Below are 19,188 nucleotides of genomic sequence, written 5' to 3' on the forward strand. Positions count from 1 at the left end.
CCTCCCATGTGCGATTTTACTTGCTGGAAATCTCATTAAAAGTTATTTATGAGCTGCTAGTGATCCCGTAAGGATTACACCTAATTCAGTCTGTAAACCTTTTGAGTTACATTGCTTCCCAGGAATAGTCCCTACAGCAAGAAGGACCACCTTTCCCATTGTTTGACTTTCGTTATCATTAATATAAATACTTCATGAGAGGTTCCTTACAAATGCAGAATGGATCATTGACAGGACTTAGGCACAAAGTGTCATTTGGTATGTTAAGATTTTGTTTCCTGATTCTTTGGTTCATCCCATTTAACATGCGGGGAAACTAACGTTTCATAAAGGTGACATCATTTGTGTAAGACTCACAGAAAGCATCAAGGAAAGACTGTTTCCTTGAAAACAACCAAAGGTTAATAATATTAGAGTCTAGAGTTGTATTTGCTAATCAAATTAAACCTGCTAGTGAAACATCAGAGGGGTTATGGATCCAAAGTAAACATTCTTCATGGCCCTAGAAGTGAAGAATTTCTCCTTTTTTAGTCTCTAATTTTATTGTCAGGCTATATTTTTTAGATTTTTTTTTTTTTCAGAGTGACAGTGAAGATGTATCTAATATGTTCAGAACATCACATACAGCATTAGATAACCTGATTTTTCTGGAAGACTCTGGACTTTGTGCTCTTCTAAGTTCACTTCACCACTTGGGCCAGTTATCGTTATAAGAATAATAATAAGTAAATTAATACAGGTTTCTTATTTTCCTCCAATAGATAGAGAAGCTTAGGAAAATAGAGAAGTTAAATCACCTGTCCAGGATGTGTAGTTAGAAAGTATGGGAATTAGGAAAGTCAGTGAGAATTAATATAATTTCTCACTAGACCCTGCAGCCACCTTGGTGTGCTGTGACATTGGAAAGGGAGCAGGTAACAATCAGTGCAGAAGAGCTTTCCCACTCTGCTAAGTGTTGCATTTACAGCTCTCAAGCCAAATTGGGCCAGTTTATAGTGCTGGAGACTGTAAGCACAGCAAGAGATTGTCTCTGCTCCAATGAAAGAGGAAGCAGGAGTAGTAGGGGAGCGTGATCCTCTTCCTTTACAGCTGTCAAGTGAAGAGGCTATAAATACCCTCACCAAGGTGAGCGAAGCTGCCTGCTGCAGAGCTGAGAACTGAACCTCCGTCTCAAATCCCAGTCCTGACCTGTAGCCACATAAAGCCTGTCCTTCCTTCTGCCTCTGCTTAACAGTTACCCAGCCTGCCTGGCGAACATCAACCCCCCTCCCAGGTCAGCTGTTCCATAAAGGGAGAAATTTCAAGGGGGGAAAAAATAGCTCACTTGGGATGAAGCAGGTTTTGTTTCATCCGCTGTCAAGAAGAACTGCTGCTTTTGTTTGAAGGAGGGGTGAAGACAGGAAGAAAGTGAGATAAAATCCATGTTATTTTTCAAATGGTCAGGGAGAAGTAGGAGGTGGACAGAGACTGAGATGACCTGGTTCATCCACCTTACTCTTGAGAATGGCCCTCCACTGGTCTCAGTTGTGCAGTCCTGGAGCTACTCTCTTGCTCGTTCCAGCTGAGGCTGATGTCCAAGAAGTCACTGTGGAGTGCGAAGAACTGTGTGTTTTATCTTTTTATAAAATATTACATAGAGAACTCTTGCTTTCCTAAAAGCAGTAAAAGAGACAAGGAGGGAAGAAGGCAGAAAGTAAACCCTAATTGGAGATTCTCAACCCAGACTATAGGAACTACGAAACAATGTTATACCAAGCCACTCTAGGGAATCGCTAATAAAAGAATAAACATATTTAAACATGTCTTCGCTTAATTAATTGTATAACTCAAGAACAAAGACTACATTTCTTCAAAGTTCTCAGTTTTCCCTCTCATGTAGTACAAAATCAGCACTAGGATTCGTAGTTCACTCATACTGGAGTACCACTTGGCGCCATTCCACTTGTAATTGGATTTCCAACTTTTAAAAATAATTTGTCTTAAAAAAAAGAAAAAGAAACAAGTTGGTTATTTTCCTCCAGGCTAGCAGGAGCTAATAAAAAGAGAATATTTCTCTCGTTCTCTCCAAATTGCTTCAAAATCATATATATTTTTTTAAGCAAACAAGCAAAAACTTTAACTGTATCTTTACAAAAGCCACTGAACGTTGTCCATGACAGCCTTTATGGTCTAGCTTTAAGAGCAGCAAACTTTTTGTTTATTCTTATCAGGAGAGAGGCTGTGTTGTCTAATGGTCGGGGCAGGACTTTGGGAGTCCGTCGTCCCAGGTTGTCCATAGCTCTTGCCTTTGATTTCCCATGGGAAGGCCGTTTTGGCATTGACTTTCCAAATCCTTAAGCAAGGTAGCAAGAAGAGACTGTCAGGTGGATAAGGCATGGGAGATGCAAGGGTGAGTTGGTTGGGGCAGCCCCAGTGTCTCTCCAGCTGATGCTGGTGCCCGCTATCATTATAGTGAAGGTCTTACATTGTATTTTTGTTACAAGTAAATCTATATAGGAAAGCTGCCTTATTCCATAAACTTGGCAGGTTGTGTAACCTCATCTCTGCTCTACCTGAGTAACATGTAGTGACTGGCAGAAAAGAATGATCTTTCGTTGAGGAAAGTGACAGATTTTTACGTATTTCTTCATTGCTTCCTTGAATGGGCACTGCAGACTGTAACTGAAGCACATGAAAGCACATGAAAGCCTCACTCCATCTCTCCGAGTGTCACACTACACCTGCCCTGCTAGATACACAGCAAGCAGCTTCACCTGCCTCAGAACTGGCCACCAGCAACCTAAGATAGCCACCAACAGTGCTAGGAAGTCATCGTGCTGAGACAAGGGAAGTGGCTTGCGAGATTGAAGAGGAATTGTCACCTGTCCAAGCTGCCCAACAAGGGCAGTGTCAGGCAGAGACAAATAAAAATTCACCATTACTCCAGAATCAGCGCTGTTAAAACAGGGATATGGCATTTCATTTAGGGTAATACGTTTCTAATGACGGTTTCAAGGACCTTTCAAATAATAAACACTACTTTGGGTTATGTAGTGTGGCATAAACTTTTCACCTCAAAGTGAACAGTGTTATCAGTTGTACTAACAATTCACAGTTGAACCCATAGTGGACACATGCCTGGCTCCATACCTCCTCCTTTTTGGTTCTGGGCTTATCTACCATGAGAGAGAGAATGCTTCTGCTGCAAAACATCAGTTTAGAGGATCCCACCTACCTCAGAAGTCACTGCTCCAGCTGTGTCTGAGTGCTCCCAGAAGTAAGGCAGAAGACCAGAGTCCTCAAATTACAGCCAGATACAATTACCAGCCCAAAAAAAGAGAACATGGCAAGAATATATAGAGGTATGGAAGCTACTAAAACAGGGGGATAAAGGATCAGAAAGGAAAAGATTCTCTTTCTGAAAAAAAATACCCCAACAGGTAAGAGGCTTTCATTTGGAGAACTCCAGCTAGTTCTTTGTCCTCCATACATCTCTCCCAATTTCCCGAGAGCCCCACGTGTGGCCTGGAGCAGATCTGCTGGTTCCGGTCCAATCAAGTTCTTAACGAGTCAGTCTGAAATCTGCTTAAAATTTCCCTTTTCTCACTTCCTATGACTTCACAAGATTCTGTTCTCCATAAGATAGAAGAGAACATCTTATTTCTAGTCTCTCTTTTCCCACCTACCCCCAGCATGCTCTCCTCAAATTGATGTGAACGATGGGGGAGGGAGCGAGAAGGGAATTTCCTTCAGTATCTGTAATCCATCTCCTTTTTAGCCAAGTGAAACAGAAATGGTAATCCCTTACATTTCATTTCTAAAACGAGTTTCCACAGCTATGGAAAGCTGAAGTTGCTATTGTCGTTGCTTTTCATCTGATTTCCGCTAGGCCTGCAGCCTCTCCTTGCCGACATGACACCTTAAAATGAATGTGTAATTTGATTGCAGTCAGGCTAGTCATGGATAAGAACTTCCTCCCAGTGATATGATTTCTTTGCATTTATGTTCCCAACATCTATTTGCCGATTTTTTTATTCAGTGCCATGTTCCGTGGCAACCATTCTTCGTTTTCTGCCTATTATCACTCCTAAACTTCTTTTATCTCTCTTGGCTTCTTCTTTCCATTAAATATTACTAGCACTGGAATATTTTTTCTTTCAGATCTTTCATTTCTTCTACTTGCATCTAATTTTGTTGTGGTTTTAATATTTGGCTTGACAGAAACACAATTTCCTCCACTCACAGGATGAAATCGGTTTTGTTTTATTGATAACTCAGTTCTTTTCTACTATCAAAAAACCATTACACATTCTTGTTTAGTACAACTGCTCAACCATTTTGCATTGGCAGCAACTAACAATGAAAAATGCTCTGGTTAAAAAGTGGAAAAATAATGGTAAATAATTCCCTTTGCCAAGCAATTTTCAAAAAATATTCTTTTTAAAGTTTCAACCTAAACTTCAAATTAATTAAGATGGGATAAAGGGAAAATTCAGATACGTAATGGTTTAGTTATTTTAGTTTTTAAAAATGTGGGGCTTTAATACCAATGGTTCTAGCCTTAAACCATTATTTTGGTTAAAAACTTGAAGTTTTCACGGGGCATAAGAAAGAACTTTGGGTTACAAACACAGTTTTATGTACAGAGGTGTACATCTATATATATACACACACATGCTGTGATCAGTTTTTTTAGCACGTGTTCCAGTGCCGCAGGGCCAATTACACTTCATTTCTGTCTGGGTGGGGAGGGTCTGCACTCTGTCTGTTTTTCCAGCAACGGTGCCAGTTGATGTGCAGAATTCCTCTGCATTCCTCCTACCTCTGTTTGTCTTTTACCAAGCTGAACAACAATTGTATTCAGCTGCTGTTTTGCATGTGAATTAATCTTTGCATGGATGACTGAAGGTCAGGCTTTTCCTTTCGTTGTAGTTTTAATGTTACACGTTAAGCACGCATTTCACCACCCCAGAGCGTTCTGGTTTCTGAAATACTTTCCATTCACCCAGGGCAGAGGAGATGAGTCTTGCCATCACTGTAGGATGTCATTGATGTATCTCTCTCTGGCACCAGTCTCTGTTTTTGAGGACTGGGCTCAGATAGTCCTGCTGGAGTTGCTATGGCCATTATCTGGTAAAGATGTTCACGTGCTGGGATGCAGCAGCTGTAGGCATCAACCTAGGCCCCATCCTGGAGGATGTGAGTCTTGCACAGTCTTACAGGCAAGATCTAGTTGTTTTGGGGTGGGTGGGGAGAACATGGCAATTTGCATTCATAGGAGATTTTGGGGAATGCTTTGGCAGCAAGAAGCCTGCAGGTTACTGTATAAGCCTGAAATGGTGGCAACTCAGATGTGTAGCAATGATAATGGAATTGTATGGCATATCCTGAGATGGATTTCTGCCATGGCTGTAGCAGGGAAAGTGCAGGATGGAAGGTCTTCTTCGCAGCCACGGGCACTCAAAGGACTGCAGAAGGGGACTGCTCGTGTTCACTTCCCACAATGATCAGTAGGACTTATCAGAGTGAAGCAGCCCATGTGCACGAGCACAGCTAGAACACACCAGCTGCATAGCAGGGCTGATGTATTCCACTGTTGGTTTGTCTTCTGCTCCTCCATGTTATTGCTTGGCTCCTCTCTCTGCTGCCTGGGGAAGCCCCAAGTCCTTTGGGGCAGCAGCAAGATGCCCTCCTGCATGGCTCACACTCCAGATCCTTAGGGCACTTAAGGATCTCTAGGCATTATTATAACATCAATGGAAAAGCAGATCCTTCTACTTAGTACAAATCTCATTCTAAAAACACAATGTTCAAACAAAAGATGGGCAATGTGGCAAAGGGAAACGGGCGTTTTTGGGTGCTGAACCATTCCTCAATGGCTTCTGTACCCACAGCAGTTCCTGAGGGAGCTGATTTGAGGAAAATCTGGAGTTTCCCATGGCCACCTCTGCTTATTTTGGATGATCACTGTGCCAAGGTTAGAGCACATCACGTGTCAGGGGAGTAGGCAGCAGTGGAGCAGAACTCAAGTGTAGGAAGAACAGCAAACTTTGGTGAAAAAAATGTGTAGGGCAGTGGAAACCTTTTAATTCCTTTATTTGCATGACTAATCAGCTGGGCTTTCTGCTTGCTCCCAACGCAACTAAGTTTATACTATTTATTTTGCACATCACTGCATTTAAATTCGAGTGCAGGAGAGGGGAATATGGGCACTTCCATTTGTTCAGCGTATTTATAAAAGGCACAGAAATGAACATGTGGCATCAGATGAACACCTGGCAATCAAAGCAGGGAGAGCCAGCTGTTGCCTTTGTAATTGGAATTACAAATTCACACCAGCCATCCTTTTCCTACCATACCCACACTGCTCATGAAAGCAGAGGAGTTAGCTCTGGGTGCATACGCTTGAGAGGATTCAGCCAAAGACAATGCTTGTGCTATCTGCTAAAAAAAGAAACTATCCTTGCCTTTTCCTATAAGAAGTGATAGTTTTTAAGCTAGCTGTGCCTGAAACTCCCGGTTGCTACAGAATTCTGTCTGTGCCGGACGAGTCTTTTCTGCAGGGCATGCGACTTTCAACAACTTTGCAGTTTCCAAGTTGAACCCACTTCATTCCTGACTTCCCTCCAGCTGATCTGCGCAGTATCCTTCATGCTCAGGTTCATAGGTCTCTCTTCTTCTCCTCTGGCTTGTTTAGCTGCTGAGTTATTGAAAACCATGGGTAATAAAAGGTGCCTGTGTTACTCTCCCTTGCCCAGTCTGTACTTAAAGGCATTGGTCAGGAATCCTGTACATTAAAAAAAATAGGGAAGCAGAGGACTAAAGGCATCTTGAACATACATACTGTACCTAAATTAATAAAGAGTCAGAGCCACCACTTGAGAACGTGTGAGTCTATAAAGTTTTATAAAAGAAGCCCATAAAGCTGCCATGGAAGCTTAACCACTGCATGCATCTAGGGTGAGTGCAATTCATTGGTGCTGGTGGAGGACCTTGTGTAGCGTTCCTTTTATCTCCCACGCTGAGATCCTTTATTTAAAACACACAGAGGAGGCTAAAGTTTGTTCTGAGTGACTGCAGTGAAAATAAAAATTTAAAAAAAAATGTTCTTGTGCACACACATGTGTACGTACCCAAACAACTGTGAAGGAATTAAGACGGACTGACAGACAGGGTTGAGCTCACAGTAAAGCACGTCTCAAGCAGCGAAGGGCAGAGGGGACCAGCTTCTCCGGTGGCAGCTGATAGACACGAGCACTTGAGCAGTTCACAGCCTCTCAGTTGTCCCCGCCATAAGATTTGTAGGTTGCTCTCAGCCAGCCACCAGGCTGAAGGGTCAGGGGTCGTGACCTGTTGATTTACCAAAGTATGATCAACTCGCACAAATTATCGGCGTCAGAGAGCCCTGACAACTTCAATATGATGAACGATGAGAGCAATTGTTCGTGACATGTGAAAGCAGTGGGAGAGCACCGTTCAGCACTGCGGGAGCGGGGCTGTGGGAGAGCTGGGGGCAGCCGTAGTCTGCTCGCCCACCCCAGAGACCTGTATTTCTGGCTGGGGCCAAACCAAACCTCAGGGTCCCACTGGGCAAAAACATCTTCTCAGCACAGGTAGAAGCAGGAGGAAGCAAGAGGGGTTAAGAAGTGTTTGAACGGATGGCTTGGTTGTTTTTGTTTTTTCTCACTGCCGCTGCACTCAGTGCAAAGAGACGTTGAGGGATGGGAGCTTTAAATCCAATGGGAGGTGCTAGGGGATTCAGATCTAGGAAAACCCTGGAGCTGGTGGTGTCTGTGCAGTTTAATCAAATGGAGGTACCAGCTTCTTCGAGTTATCTTTGGGGGCCGTTGTCAAAATCTTTTTTTTTTTTTTTTTCTTTTTTCCCAGCTTCATTCACATAGGAAAAATTTTGCCTGGGGTGGGATGGGAAAATTGTAGCTGCTGGGCATTTTGCCTTGATCCATCAATTCCTCTTAATTGACCGTGCTATTCAGATGGGGGCAGAGGATAGCAGAGGCAGTTGAAAGGATGTCGGGACCGCCAAGGGGCTAGGGCAGGGGTAGCAAGTGCGTGCATGTGTGCGTGTACCCGTGTGTGTGTGTGGCGACGAGGAAGAGAACCCACACTCTGGGAGCACTTTAGCAGGATTAGTCCCTAAGAAAATCTGGTGTTTTTAAGAAGCTGTAGTATTCTTGCAGAAAATGGTCTTGCTGTGAATGTGTCCGTTGCCTCCACAGCCGGACAGCACTGTCCCTGCCTGGGGGAGCGTGACAGACGATGGGGATGGCCGTGCAGGTATCGGAGAGCATCTGTCTGGGAGGGAGCACATCCCCAGCCTGGCTCCCATCCTCCCTCTCCTACTGCTCTGCCTGGTCCCACATGGGTGGCTTCTCCTCACAATTAACAGAAACAAACAAACAGGAGCTATTACAACTTCTCCTGGTGTTTTAGTCACAGTGGGCATATTGTACCCAGCCCATTGCCATGTTTATTTGAATTCATTTGTTTTCCTTTGGGGAAGGAGATGCAGAAAATAAGTAAAATCATCAACTTAGTGACAAATTAAAAAATTTTAAAAATTTTTTTTTTTTAGCCACTAAAGTGGCCACAGCATATAAGCTAACAGAGATGAAAAGTAAAGATTTTTTCCATCTGTCTTTAACATAATAACCTTTTAAATATTTTTATATGTGTGTGTATATATACGAGAGAGAGGGGTCAAATGACTTTAAGACTAAACACAGAGTATCAGACCTGATATAAAAAGGCAGAGGAAGGCAATGCTTTAAAATATATATGTCTAACCTTAGGTTTAAACCAAACAAAATAGTACTTAAAGAGATATTGAATAAATTATTTATTACCCTGGTCAACGGTTGCAGAAATACAGTTTATATAAACACATTACAATTCCAGCCATTCTAAGTACTGGGTTTAGAAAAAACCCAAACCCCTTAATGCAATTTTAATAAACCTAAAAAAAAAGTCATGCTTTTGTTTCAAGCTGAATAGTTTGCTGTTTCTGAATAATAATCATTCAAGACCTAAATCTAACCACAAGAGTTTAGTGTGCAGATGAAATATACTTGCTGGAAAACCCTTAAGAAATAGTTGTTTGATTCAGGATCTGAGTCAGTAAAACAAGATGTGATGGTTTAGTGGGACTGATGTTAAATAATAGAAAATGAGGACAACCAATCTAGAAAGAAGAGGTGTGACTTTTTAGGAGGATTAATTAATAAATTAATAGCTGTGTGCATGGATGGAGTACAAACAAGTCAACAACAGATCATTATTCCCTTAAATGATCAGGATGGGCAGATCTCTCCAAAAAGAAATTATTTGTGCTGGACCATGTGTGAGCGGATGGATGGACGGATGAAGAGATAAGATATATATGGGGTGCACAGGGACACACACATGTGCAGACACTCACACCGATACATTTATATGAAGCGGATTCTTCAAGAGTAGCTTTCATTGCTCTCTGAGGGTCAGACTCTCATACTCCAGCATTTAATCGTATTTTTGCCTCACATAAAATCTTATTGTGTTTTAGTGGGTGAGTCACGGTATATGAATTGTACTAGATTCAGCTATGCTACATCAGGAATAGTTAAAGATCATCCTTTCCACATCACATTTTATTGCTAAAGATAGTTATGGCTTTTTCTGAAAAAAATTAAAAAGAAAAAATTAAAAAACCCCACCCACAAAAAAAGCCTTTTGTCAAAAAATGCTGATTTCTTGCCATCAAGGCTTTCTGCAGAAAATGTTTATGTTTTTGCATTTTTAATTAAATAGGTTTTTTTAATTGTTGAAACATAAGTTTCAAAACAAAAAAAATTCCAGTTTTTCAGTTCAAAACAAGATTGTTTGAAATGTACGTTAATTAGCATACAAAAATAACAATCCCAGTACTAAAATGAAATGTCTCAGAATGATCAAAACATAAACAGGTTTCCACAGCCCTGAAGTGATATAATTTTTTTGCTTTACAGAAGTTTTCAGGCTTTTCATTGTTTGTCAAAATGAGCAAAGAAAAATTTTTTTAAATACACAAGAGATTAGGAGAACAATATTTTGCCCAATTTGAGAGTACTGCTCAGAATAAGTAGGAATATCAGAGCCTGGACAGAATAAATGAATAAATACATTAAAAAATAATAGATCAAAGCAATCTGGTTTTGAGCAAGAAAGCACTTCCAATTTAAGGGTCAGCAGTTTTGACATAGATATACAAATATTCATGTGTGTATTAAAATAAAACCAGCGGGGTATATAAATCTATACACACATGCACATCCACCCTCTCTAATCACTTCATTTGATTTTTTGTATTTGGCTCTTTCTTTTCTATGCCAACGTGCTGCACACATTTCATGTGGAAACTTCATAGCTAAAACAATCACCACAAAAACCTGGATTAATGATTAACTCTGAATCAAGAGTTATAAGCACTCATCAAGGTAATAGATGATACAACTTAGCCATTTCCTTTCTCTTTTCAGTTTTTCAAAAGGGGCAAGGGAGCATGAAGAATAAAGCCAGGCATCCTTATTTGGTTGAAATAATAGCCAGTATACCAGAACTTCAGACAAATCCTTCTTGCTTTCTTTCAGTGGCCTTAACCATTTTGATCTCATTTCATCATTGAATGGACCCCTTAACAGAGAGTGACCCCATATTTTAGGACTGAAAACATACACCTTGTTAGTGTGAGTTTATTTTTTTGTTGTTTGAAAAGTGGGCAAATGTAGTCAAAGCTCTCACAAAACATCACAAGAGGCTCTTTCTTCTTTCATGGCACATTGAACATGTAAAGTAATCATTGTTTACAATACAGAGGCAGATAGCAAAGACGTGCTTGTTGTCTCATGCTGCATCTAATTATGCATTAGATTTTGATTTCGGTTGCTTTGCCTTTCCATGTTATTTTAATTTTGAATGATGATCACTGAAGGGAAAAAGAAAAGGGGGGGTGTGTGTGGAAGAAAAGACAGAGATGTGTCAGCAAGGCAGCGGTCCCCCCGCGCGGAGCACGTGTAGGCTGGACCTGGAGCACCGCGCTTGGCACTGGGCACCTCATTACCGCAGGCAAATTGGAGGAGTCGGAGACGTCTGCGAGCGCAGTGAAGGGGCTGCTAGGACTGGCTTGGGGAGAAAGATTAAAAGACTGAGATATGTAGAGACGGAGCAAGTGACGAGGCAGGCCCCCTCCCCAGGCAGCAGCTCGGCACACCAGAGGGAGGGGAGTCCTTTCCAGCAAGCCCGAGGGACTCCGCTACGGAGAAATGGGGTGAGACGGTGCAGAATGGAGATGCACGTGCAATCTCACGGTGAACCCTGGAATAGCCGCCCCAAAGAAGCTGCAGGAGGTCCTTCCCTCGGGATGTTTAAGCAGGGCTGAGCTGAGAGTGAGGAAGCTCCCAGTGGAAGCTAACCTGGCAATGCCCCGGGTCCATCGGCATGCCATTTGCAGTTCTGTCTTTTGTTTCTCTCTCTCTTTTTGTTGGCTATTTGCTTATTTACTCATAATGTTTCCATAATTTGAAGCTTCCTAATACTATAATCCTAATGCCTTTTATCTGTTCTGAGATTACACTGAGCCAGGGAGCGCTCAGCCTCGTGGCCCCATCAGTTCTCCTCCCAGTGCCAAGGAAAAGGCTGCAGCAGCCTGAGATAAATGTGGGGAAATTAAGCGTGGGGTGATGAGAGCCGTGCCAACTCACCTTCTACCTTCCCATCTCCTCCAGAGGAATACCTCTTCAAGCAGAGAAGAGGAGGGTTCCCATGCCTGGCTCCAATGCTGACTTTTGTTAGACCCATAGACAAGACCTTGCCATGGGTTTTCTTGGAACTGCATCACTCAAAGACCTATCAGGAATGGTGTCAGGCGCAGGCAGCACTGACCAGGATGTGTTTAAATACAGCCGTCATGTGGGTAGTCTTAGGATACATACTGAGACTGAAACTGGCTTCTGCTGGGCAAGAGAAAGGTAAAAATGGATCCCTTTAAGTAAAAAATTGTCTGAAAGGACTTGGAATGTTACAGATATTTTTCTCTAAAAAACTTCCAACTTTTTTGAACCATCTCTAGTGAGCATATTAGATGAAGAGGATTAGCATAAGAAATCCTGTTCAATGCAAAACTTGTAAATATTGAACAAAAACTGACAATTAGCCAGGAATGAAAAGGCAAAATATAACTACAGAGAAAAAAGCAGTTAAAAATTAATTGAAATTACCCCCAAAATAAGGACATTCACTGATGTAAGACCCAAATATTTTGAGATAGTGGAGAGTCAGACATCTGTGTATAGGCATTGATAAACAGATAGAAAAATAAACGAGAGCTGTGTGTCAGTGAGCCAGAGGCCTTGCTTCCAAAAACGTCAGAGGAAAGGCTCGTATAGATGTCAGCAGACAGTGGATCAGGCCCCAAGCCCTAAGTGGACAATTCAGAGTATTACAAATCACTCCTGGGATCAAGTTGCATCCGTGTCATCTAATTACAGATAAAACTACAGAGTATTTAACATCTCGTTAATTTAAATACCTGGGGCCATATCATGCCATCCATTTTTAAGCGGATGTCCCCATTGATATCAAAGACGAGTTCACACAGTACGGCCCACGTAGCTGAACCTTAAGGGACAAAGCAGACAAAGAGAAGGAGAGAGAGATGCAACAAAATATTCCCCTTCCTTTCTCTATTATTGGCGTGGTTGCCCACACATTTTGTTAGCTGGTCCCTGAGTGTGATTTCTATAGTCATCATTCTATAGGGATGATGCTGAACCATGTTCACAAGACGAGGATCCTCAAGTTCAGTTTTAAGCTCCCTTACCAAAAGGAGGTCTTCAATAGTGGGAGGGTTATCATGTTTCTCTTTCAAGCTGTCAGAGGTTGTCAGAAAGATTACAGATTTTAACATTTGTTCTGTTTTGTTTGGTTTTGTTTCTGATCCTGACTAGAAAAATGAGAGAAAACGCAGACAATGACATTAAATATGTCAGAGAATATTTTATAATTTTCTTGACAAAAAGTGGATTCTTTATGAAAACATTTTTTAAATCAGGTTTTTAATATTTTTAAAACAGCTTTCTAATTTTTTTTCCAAAACAGTCTCAAGTGAAATGCAACAGAAATAGTGTTGCTTTTGTTTTTCAAGACTCAGAACATTTCAAATACGTGGGATTTTGATTTTCACTACTTTTTTTCTGCTTTCTTTTCTTGCTGACTACCAAGTAGTACAGATTTATACTATCATTGTTATGATAATGGATACAGTTTCCCCATCATCTGCCATTTTTCTTTGTATTTTTCAGTTGTCCACCTGACAGAGAAACCTCTTTTAAAAGTTACAAAAGTTGTAAGAGGAAGAAAACAGAGTCACTGAATGGCTGAGGTTGGAAGGGATCTCTGGAGGTCATCTAGTCCAATACACATTAAAATATGACAAAATGGCGCTTTTGGAAAGTTAACATTTTTCTTCCAAATCAAGCTTTAAGAAATGAGAACAGATTTCAACAGATTTTGGAGGGATGAAATTATTTTTGCATTTTTTTGGCCAGCTCCTGTTAGTAACATTGTGATAACAACAGAACAGGTGTGCAAGTCCTGTAAATCCAGTATCTTTTACTTCAGTGGACTTTTTCACACTTCTGTGAGTGGAAGACCTGTTCTTACATTCTTTAGTGTAATAGTGATACTGCCTACTGTGTCTGAGGATCTCTTTCCAAACTGAGATATTTGTCCTTTCCTTTGCCCTTAAAAAATGCTCACTATTAGAATTATAGAATCATAGACTGGTTTGGGTTGGAAGCGACCTTAAAGATCATCTAGTTCCACCCCCCCTGCCATGGGCAGGGACACCTTCCACTAGACCAGGTTGCTCCAAGCCTCATCCAGCCTGGCCTTGAACACTCCCAGGGATGGGGCATCCACAGCTTCTCTGGGCAACCTGTTCCTGTGCCTCCCCACCCTCTCCATGAAGAACTTCTTCCTGATATCTAATCTAAACCTCCCCACTTTCAATTTAAACCCATTACACCCCTTGTCCTGTCACTACAGACCCTCGTAAAAAGTACCCCCCAGCTTCTTTGTAGCCCCTTCAGGTACTGGAAGGCTGCTATCAGATCGTGGCCATGAGTTTTCCTACTGAGTTCCATGACTGTTCACAGACACAAAATTATACCCAGGTTGAGCACCTTGCTAATCAAACCTTAAAATCAATGCAACCACATAGACTTGCTTCAACTTCTATTTTAGGTGGAATCAGTCATGGAAATATGCTGTGTAAGACTCAGACCATTATAAAAGAAGGAATTTGGTCTTTGTCAAGGAATACAAAGAACTTTTTTGTTATTTAGTCCCACACTTCAGAAGAAAAAAATCAAGAAATCTAAGTTAGGCGTACCATGTCCTGTTCTTGAAACATCTCTATGTAAGAGCCTGGGGAGGTTAAGATACCATATGCTGAAAGACCCTTTCTCTCCAAATGGGAATTTATTCCAGGGCCTTCATTAAAGTTAAAGGATGTGGTTCTTATCACATAATAATACAGGTGTCACTAACAAAGTAGTCAATGGAGAAGATGGTGGCAGAAAGGCCACCCTGCAAGAAGACGATATTTCTTTTAACTCTCTAGACTTCTGCTTTGCAAGTAAAATTTCCTCAGTAACTCAGATGCCACATTCTTTCTCTTTTTGATATTAAAAATGTTTCACTGTTACTATCATAATGTTCACTACCTCTACCAGGTAGTTAGCAGGAATAAGCCTTCTCTGTCTTCTCATGATTTCATGTTCTCAAGCTGCTGTTCATTGTCGATTTTGGTGAACCAAAGCCACTCCAAGGGTCCATCAAAACTGCTGGGCTGCAATGCCAAGTGATCTTGTCACTCCATAATGAAGTGTTTTTAACTTTCTCATATGTTTCTGAAACTGGTTTGGAAACTTTAATGATGAGGATATTTTTTCACTTTCATGACATCATCATTAATTTTGACCCAAAGAACAAAAGGCATCAGTGTAAAGATTCAAAAGTAGTTAGTGATTTGGGTGCCTTTAGTTTAGGGCATCAAGATCTTCAGCACATGTTAGGAGTTTCTCCTAAGTGCCCAGCACCTGCAGAAATCATACCCCTTTCAGAAGTCACCAGGGATGCTTCCAAATTTGTTAGGAATGAGAAAAATGAACATTGCCATTAAATTTGGAAGAGAAAATACCCAAGGGCAGAAGACTGTTGAACCTAGTTTGCCCTCCAGGACAAAAACACTTACATCTGAAGTTAAATTCTCAGTTAACAAACCCATTCTATTTTTGGTTCAGATTTTCAGTGTGATACTAAAAAATTTCTCCCTCCCTTTTTTCCTTTTCATAATTCTCCAAGGTTGTGAGAACAGAGTCCCAAATATTTTGCAATGTGAAATCCACAGTTTATAAATAGCAACTTTGCGCATGTGCACAAGAAAGAATAAGAAAGTTGCGTAAATCAGACCAAATCTTTGGAAGAGGATGGAGTCTTTCCATTGACTTCATCAGCTTTGGATCAGGATCTAATGTAGGAGGTTTTTACTTTTATTGGACATTTAGGGCTTATTTTGGAACATGTCAGTAAGAGGTAGGATGGAATTAATTTGAACAGAAAGAAAACCAATGCACGATCAGAAACAGCTCCATAGAGAAAGTGAAGTATTTAAAGGAATGGGCTGAAGGGTGAGGCCAGGATTACTGCTTAGCAGGTGCAGAGACCATGAGAGAGAAAGAGGCCGCTGGAGTAAACACTTGGACAACAGGGGAAAAATCTTAAGTGATGATAGAGATAATGCAAGATCCACAGAGAAGGAAAAAAGTGCAGAGAGAACATTAAGTGAAAGACTCAGGAAATGGAACAAAGGAAGAAAGGCAGAGATTCAAAGGTCACCTAGGAAAGTTTCTGAGTTGTCTGTATACAAATGCAAGAGTATCAAAGGGACCAGGGGAAAGAGAGAGACCAAGCAGTAACTCAGATGGGATTCGATTGATCACTTCTACGTGAACTTTCCTAAGTATTTATTGTGTGGCACTTAAGCGCACGAGTAACTGCAGACACATAAAATAGTATCAGGTGTTCTAAAATTACTTACAGGTTTGTATGGTCTGCTGAGTGTCCCTCTGCCATGTCCTGCAGTGATACAGTGGTGGAAAAGGGTGTTTGAGTACCTGAAACTGGGAAGATCTGCAGGACCTTGTCATCAAGGATCTCTGAGTGGGAGACAGAATCATAGAATGGTTAGGGTTGGAAGGGACCTTAAAGATCATCTAGTTCCAACCCCTGAGGAGTCATCTCTGCTCCAGTGACTTCCCTCTAGGACCTCCAGCACTCCAGGTAGCACAGCATTGTCAGCAGAAATACTCTTCTTCCTACCCCTCTTCCCTAAAATAACTCTTTTTGAAGTAGATCTCCTCTGCTATGAGAGGAGAAATCCAAGTCCCAACATTAGGAGCCCTCCTTCAAAGTCTTCACTATGCCTGCCTTCCCAGCTGTCATTAACTGTGAAAATGAGGTAATTAGGCACAGCTGACCTGGATAGAGCATTATGGGATTGCAGGTGGGGCTCTGGGACCCCTGTATAAATGGAGAAGCAATTTTTCCTTGGGACTGTAGCATGAGGAGGTTTGCAGCTCTGTGAGAAGAGTTATCTCTGAACTCTACCTCAGTGAGACACCAGTAAGTGAAAAGCCTTGAATGATGGACAGCAGAGTACCATATTTCAGTATGCTCTTTGCCAGCAGCTGTCATGTAGCTTCCATAGGCAGAAATAGGGTTACGACCATAGGGAAAGTTTCTGTCTTAATCTTCAATTATAACCATGAAAGCTCATGCAGCCTAGAATCATGTCTATTCATCTGTATGTTGATAGCTGTGCTTGAATACGAGTTTTCTCTGTTTTCCCTTTTCCAAAGGGAAATGTTTATTAGAGGGACACTTGTAAACAGGGTACCTATGCATCTGGAAGGGTGTCAGCAATCTGTATTTCAGGAGAAGCTATGTTTTGAGCTTGTGGTAGAACAGTTAGTAAGTATGGCATATCCCCAAAATAACAGGGTTTCCTAGTAATACTGCTTTTCAGTTTCTCTGCTGTGAGGGTTTCTTTTTTGGTTTTGGTGGTGTTTTTTTTTTTTTTTCTGAAAGGGGTTGGTGCGAAGTCTTGGATAACTGCATATTAATAATGTAAATAATGCACAGACTCCACTGCAGGCTTAATTGCAATCACATCTTCAAAACTGTGGACCTTTAGAGGGAAAAGATGGGTTGAACAAATAGGACAGGGAGTCTTGTAACATGGAAAGAGGATACACGCCTGAGGAGCTGTTGCCAGTTATCTGGCCAAACACTCAAGTGTTTTAAAGGGCAGGAGAAAGGTTGCGTCAAGCCAATAACACTGTCCACAAAATTTCAAGACTTTATATCTAAACAAGTCTGATTCTCAGCTGTCCTGCCTGCAGTAAAGACAGGATTTTGTAGGGTTGATTCTGGGAGGGATAAAGTTTGGGCCTGGATATGTTTCATCTCACAGAATACTTGTTATTGAAGGATCCATTCAGAAGCTGTACCTTCCATTTTTCTCCATCCTACCCAACCATACTATTTCTATGTGAAACATTATTATTACACTATGACTATGGTCATCCTCCCTCCCAGTCCTTTTCATACACCTTGGTTGAAGTCACACCACCCTGACTCGCTTGTTTTCAGCAGCACAGCCAAACGCAGGAGTTTGGCAAAATACTGCCAAAGGGCTCCAGTAAGTGAGGGTGGTATATTCCCTCTTCTTCGATACTGCGTGACTGTCTGCTTAGAGGTGGAAGAATTTGTGCTGGAGGCAACCTTTGATTGACACACAAAACCAAAATCTTACTGTTTCACCTGGGAGTTTCAGCAGTGCTTACCATTTGCTTATGTTTCGTTACCTTCCCTGTTAACAGTAGCAGATGTAGGTTAATATATAGGACTTGGAAAACATTTTTATTCAAATGTTTAAGGTGTTTCTGCCACTTTCCACAAAATTGAAGATGTAGTGACCAAAGTCCTACTTGGGGTATTTCGCTTAAGTGAATGCCTCCTGTGATGTCAATAACATGATGTATTATTCACTTCCTAGAAAGTGGTAGACTGTTAAGGCATTGCTATCTTTCATCCTAAGATGATGTAATTCAGGAAGAAAATAGATACCCATTACTAAATCAATGGAGATGTGAGGACTTACATGGCTCTGAGTTTCTTGCTATGACTTACTGTTTTACCACAATGAATAGGAAGGCAGCGGGGAATTTCTGCTATAACTGCTCGAGCACCACACTTGCTTCCTGGCACGGCACTGCCAGATTGCAGGAAGGAATGGAGAGGATGGTTTTTCATGCCACTGTTCAGTCCATGCTGTCACTAGACATGGTCACCCAGCTACAGGAAGATCTCGGGGATGCCTGTGATGTGTGATGGAGAACAACATCAGTAGTGCTCAGCTTTCCATTGTGTACTGCAGATAGCAACCTCCCCAGCATAGCCCATTCTGCTGGAAATTCAGTCTGTTTCTGTGTCTGTATGAAAGACCTTCAACCTTGGTACCTAATTCTCAGGGTACCAGAATGAAATCCCTAGTTCCTGAAGTGCTGGGAGCACTTAGCACTGTTAATTTGAATCCCAGATTCCTTCACCCTGCCTAGAAAGCAACAAACTTCCTACTGAAGGAAATCTTTCAGCTTTTACCGAGCTTGTCTGGCTTTTTAAATCTAAGAAACAAAAGCATGTTACTTAAAGGAATCAGTTTGCATCTGATAACTGCACCTCCCTTTCCTGGCTGGAGCTAAAATACTTCCAGTAAAGTTTTGCCTTTTTATTTCCTCAGGCGATGGTGCACACATGCCCTAACTTAGTGATTGTCAATAATTTTGAAGCAAAATTTGTTGCTGACCTACAGACTGCTCATTTGAGTATGACAGTCACTAGTAATTTGAAAAAGACTCTTATGCCACTGTATCTTTCATCCTGACTATCTCTAGTTCATAAAAAGTAATTGGGGTCCAAGCAAATGGTTATTTTTGTTCTACTTTGTTTTGGTCTTGAACCCTGAGGAGTCTTTTTTTTTTTTTAATGGAATGTAGTATTAACATTTCCCAGAGCATTTGGAACTTATGACAGATTTTTTTAAAATGTATGTTG

This window comes from Eurypyga helias, unplaced genomic scaffold (assembly GCF_000690775.1).
Source record: "Eurypyga helias isolate BGI_N326 unplaced genomic scaffold, ASM69077v1 scaffold5946, whole genome shotgun sequence".
NCBI lineage: Eukaryota > Metazoa > Chordata > Aves > Eurypygiformes > Eurypygidae > Eurypyga > Eurypyga helias.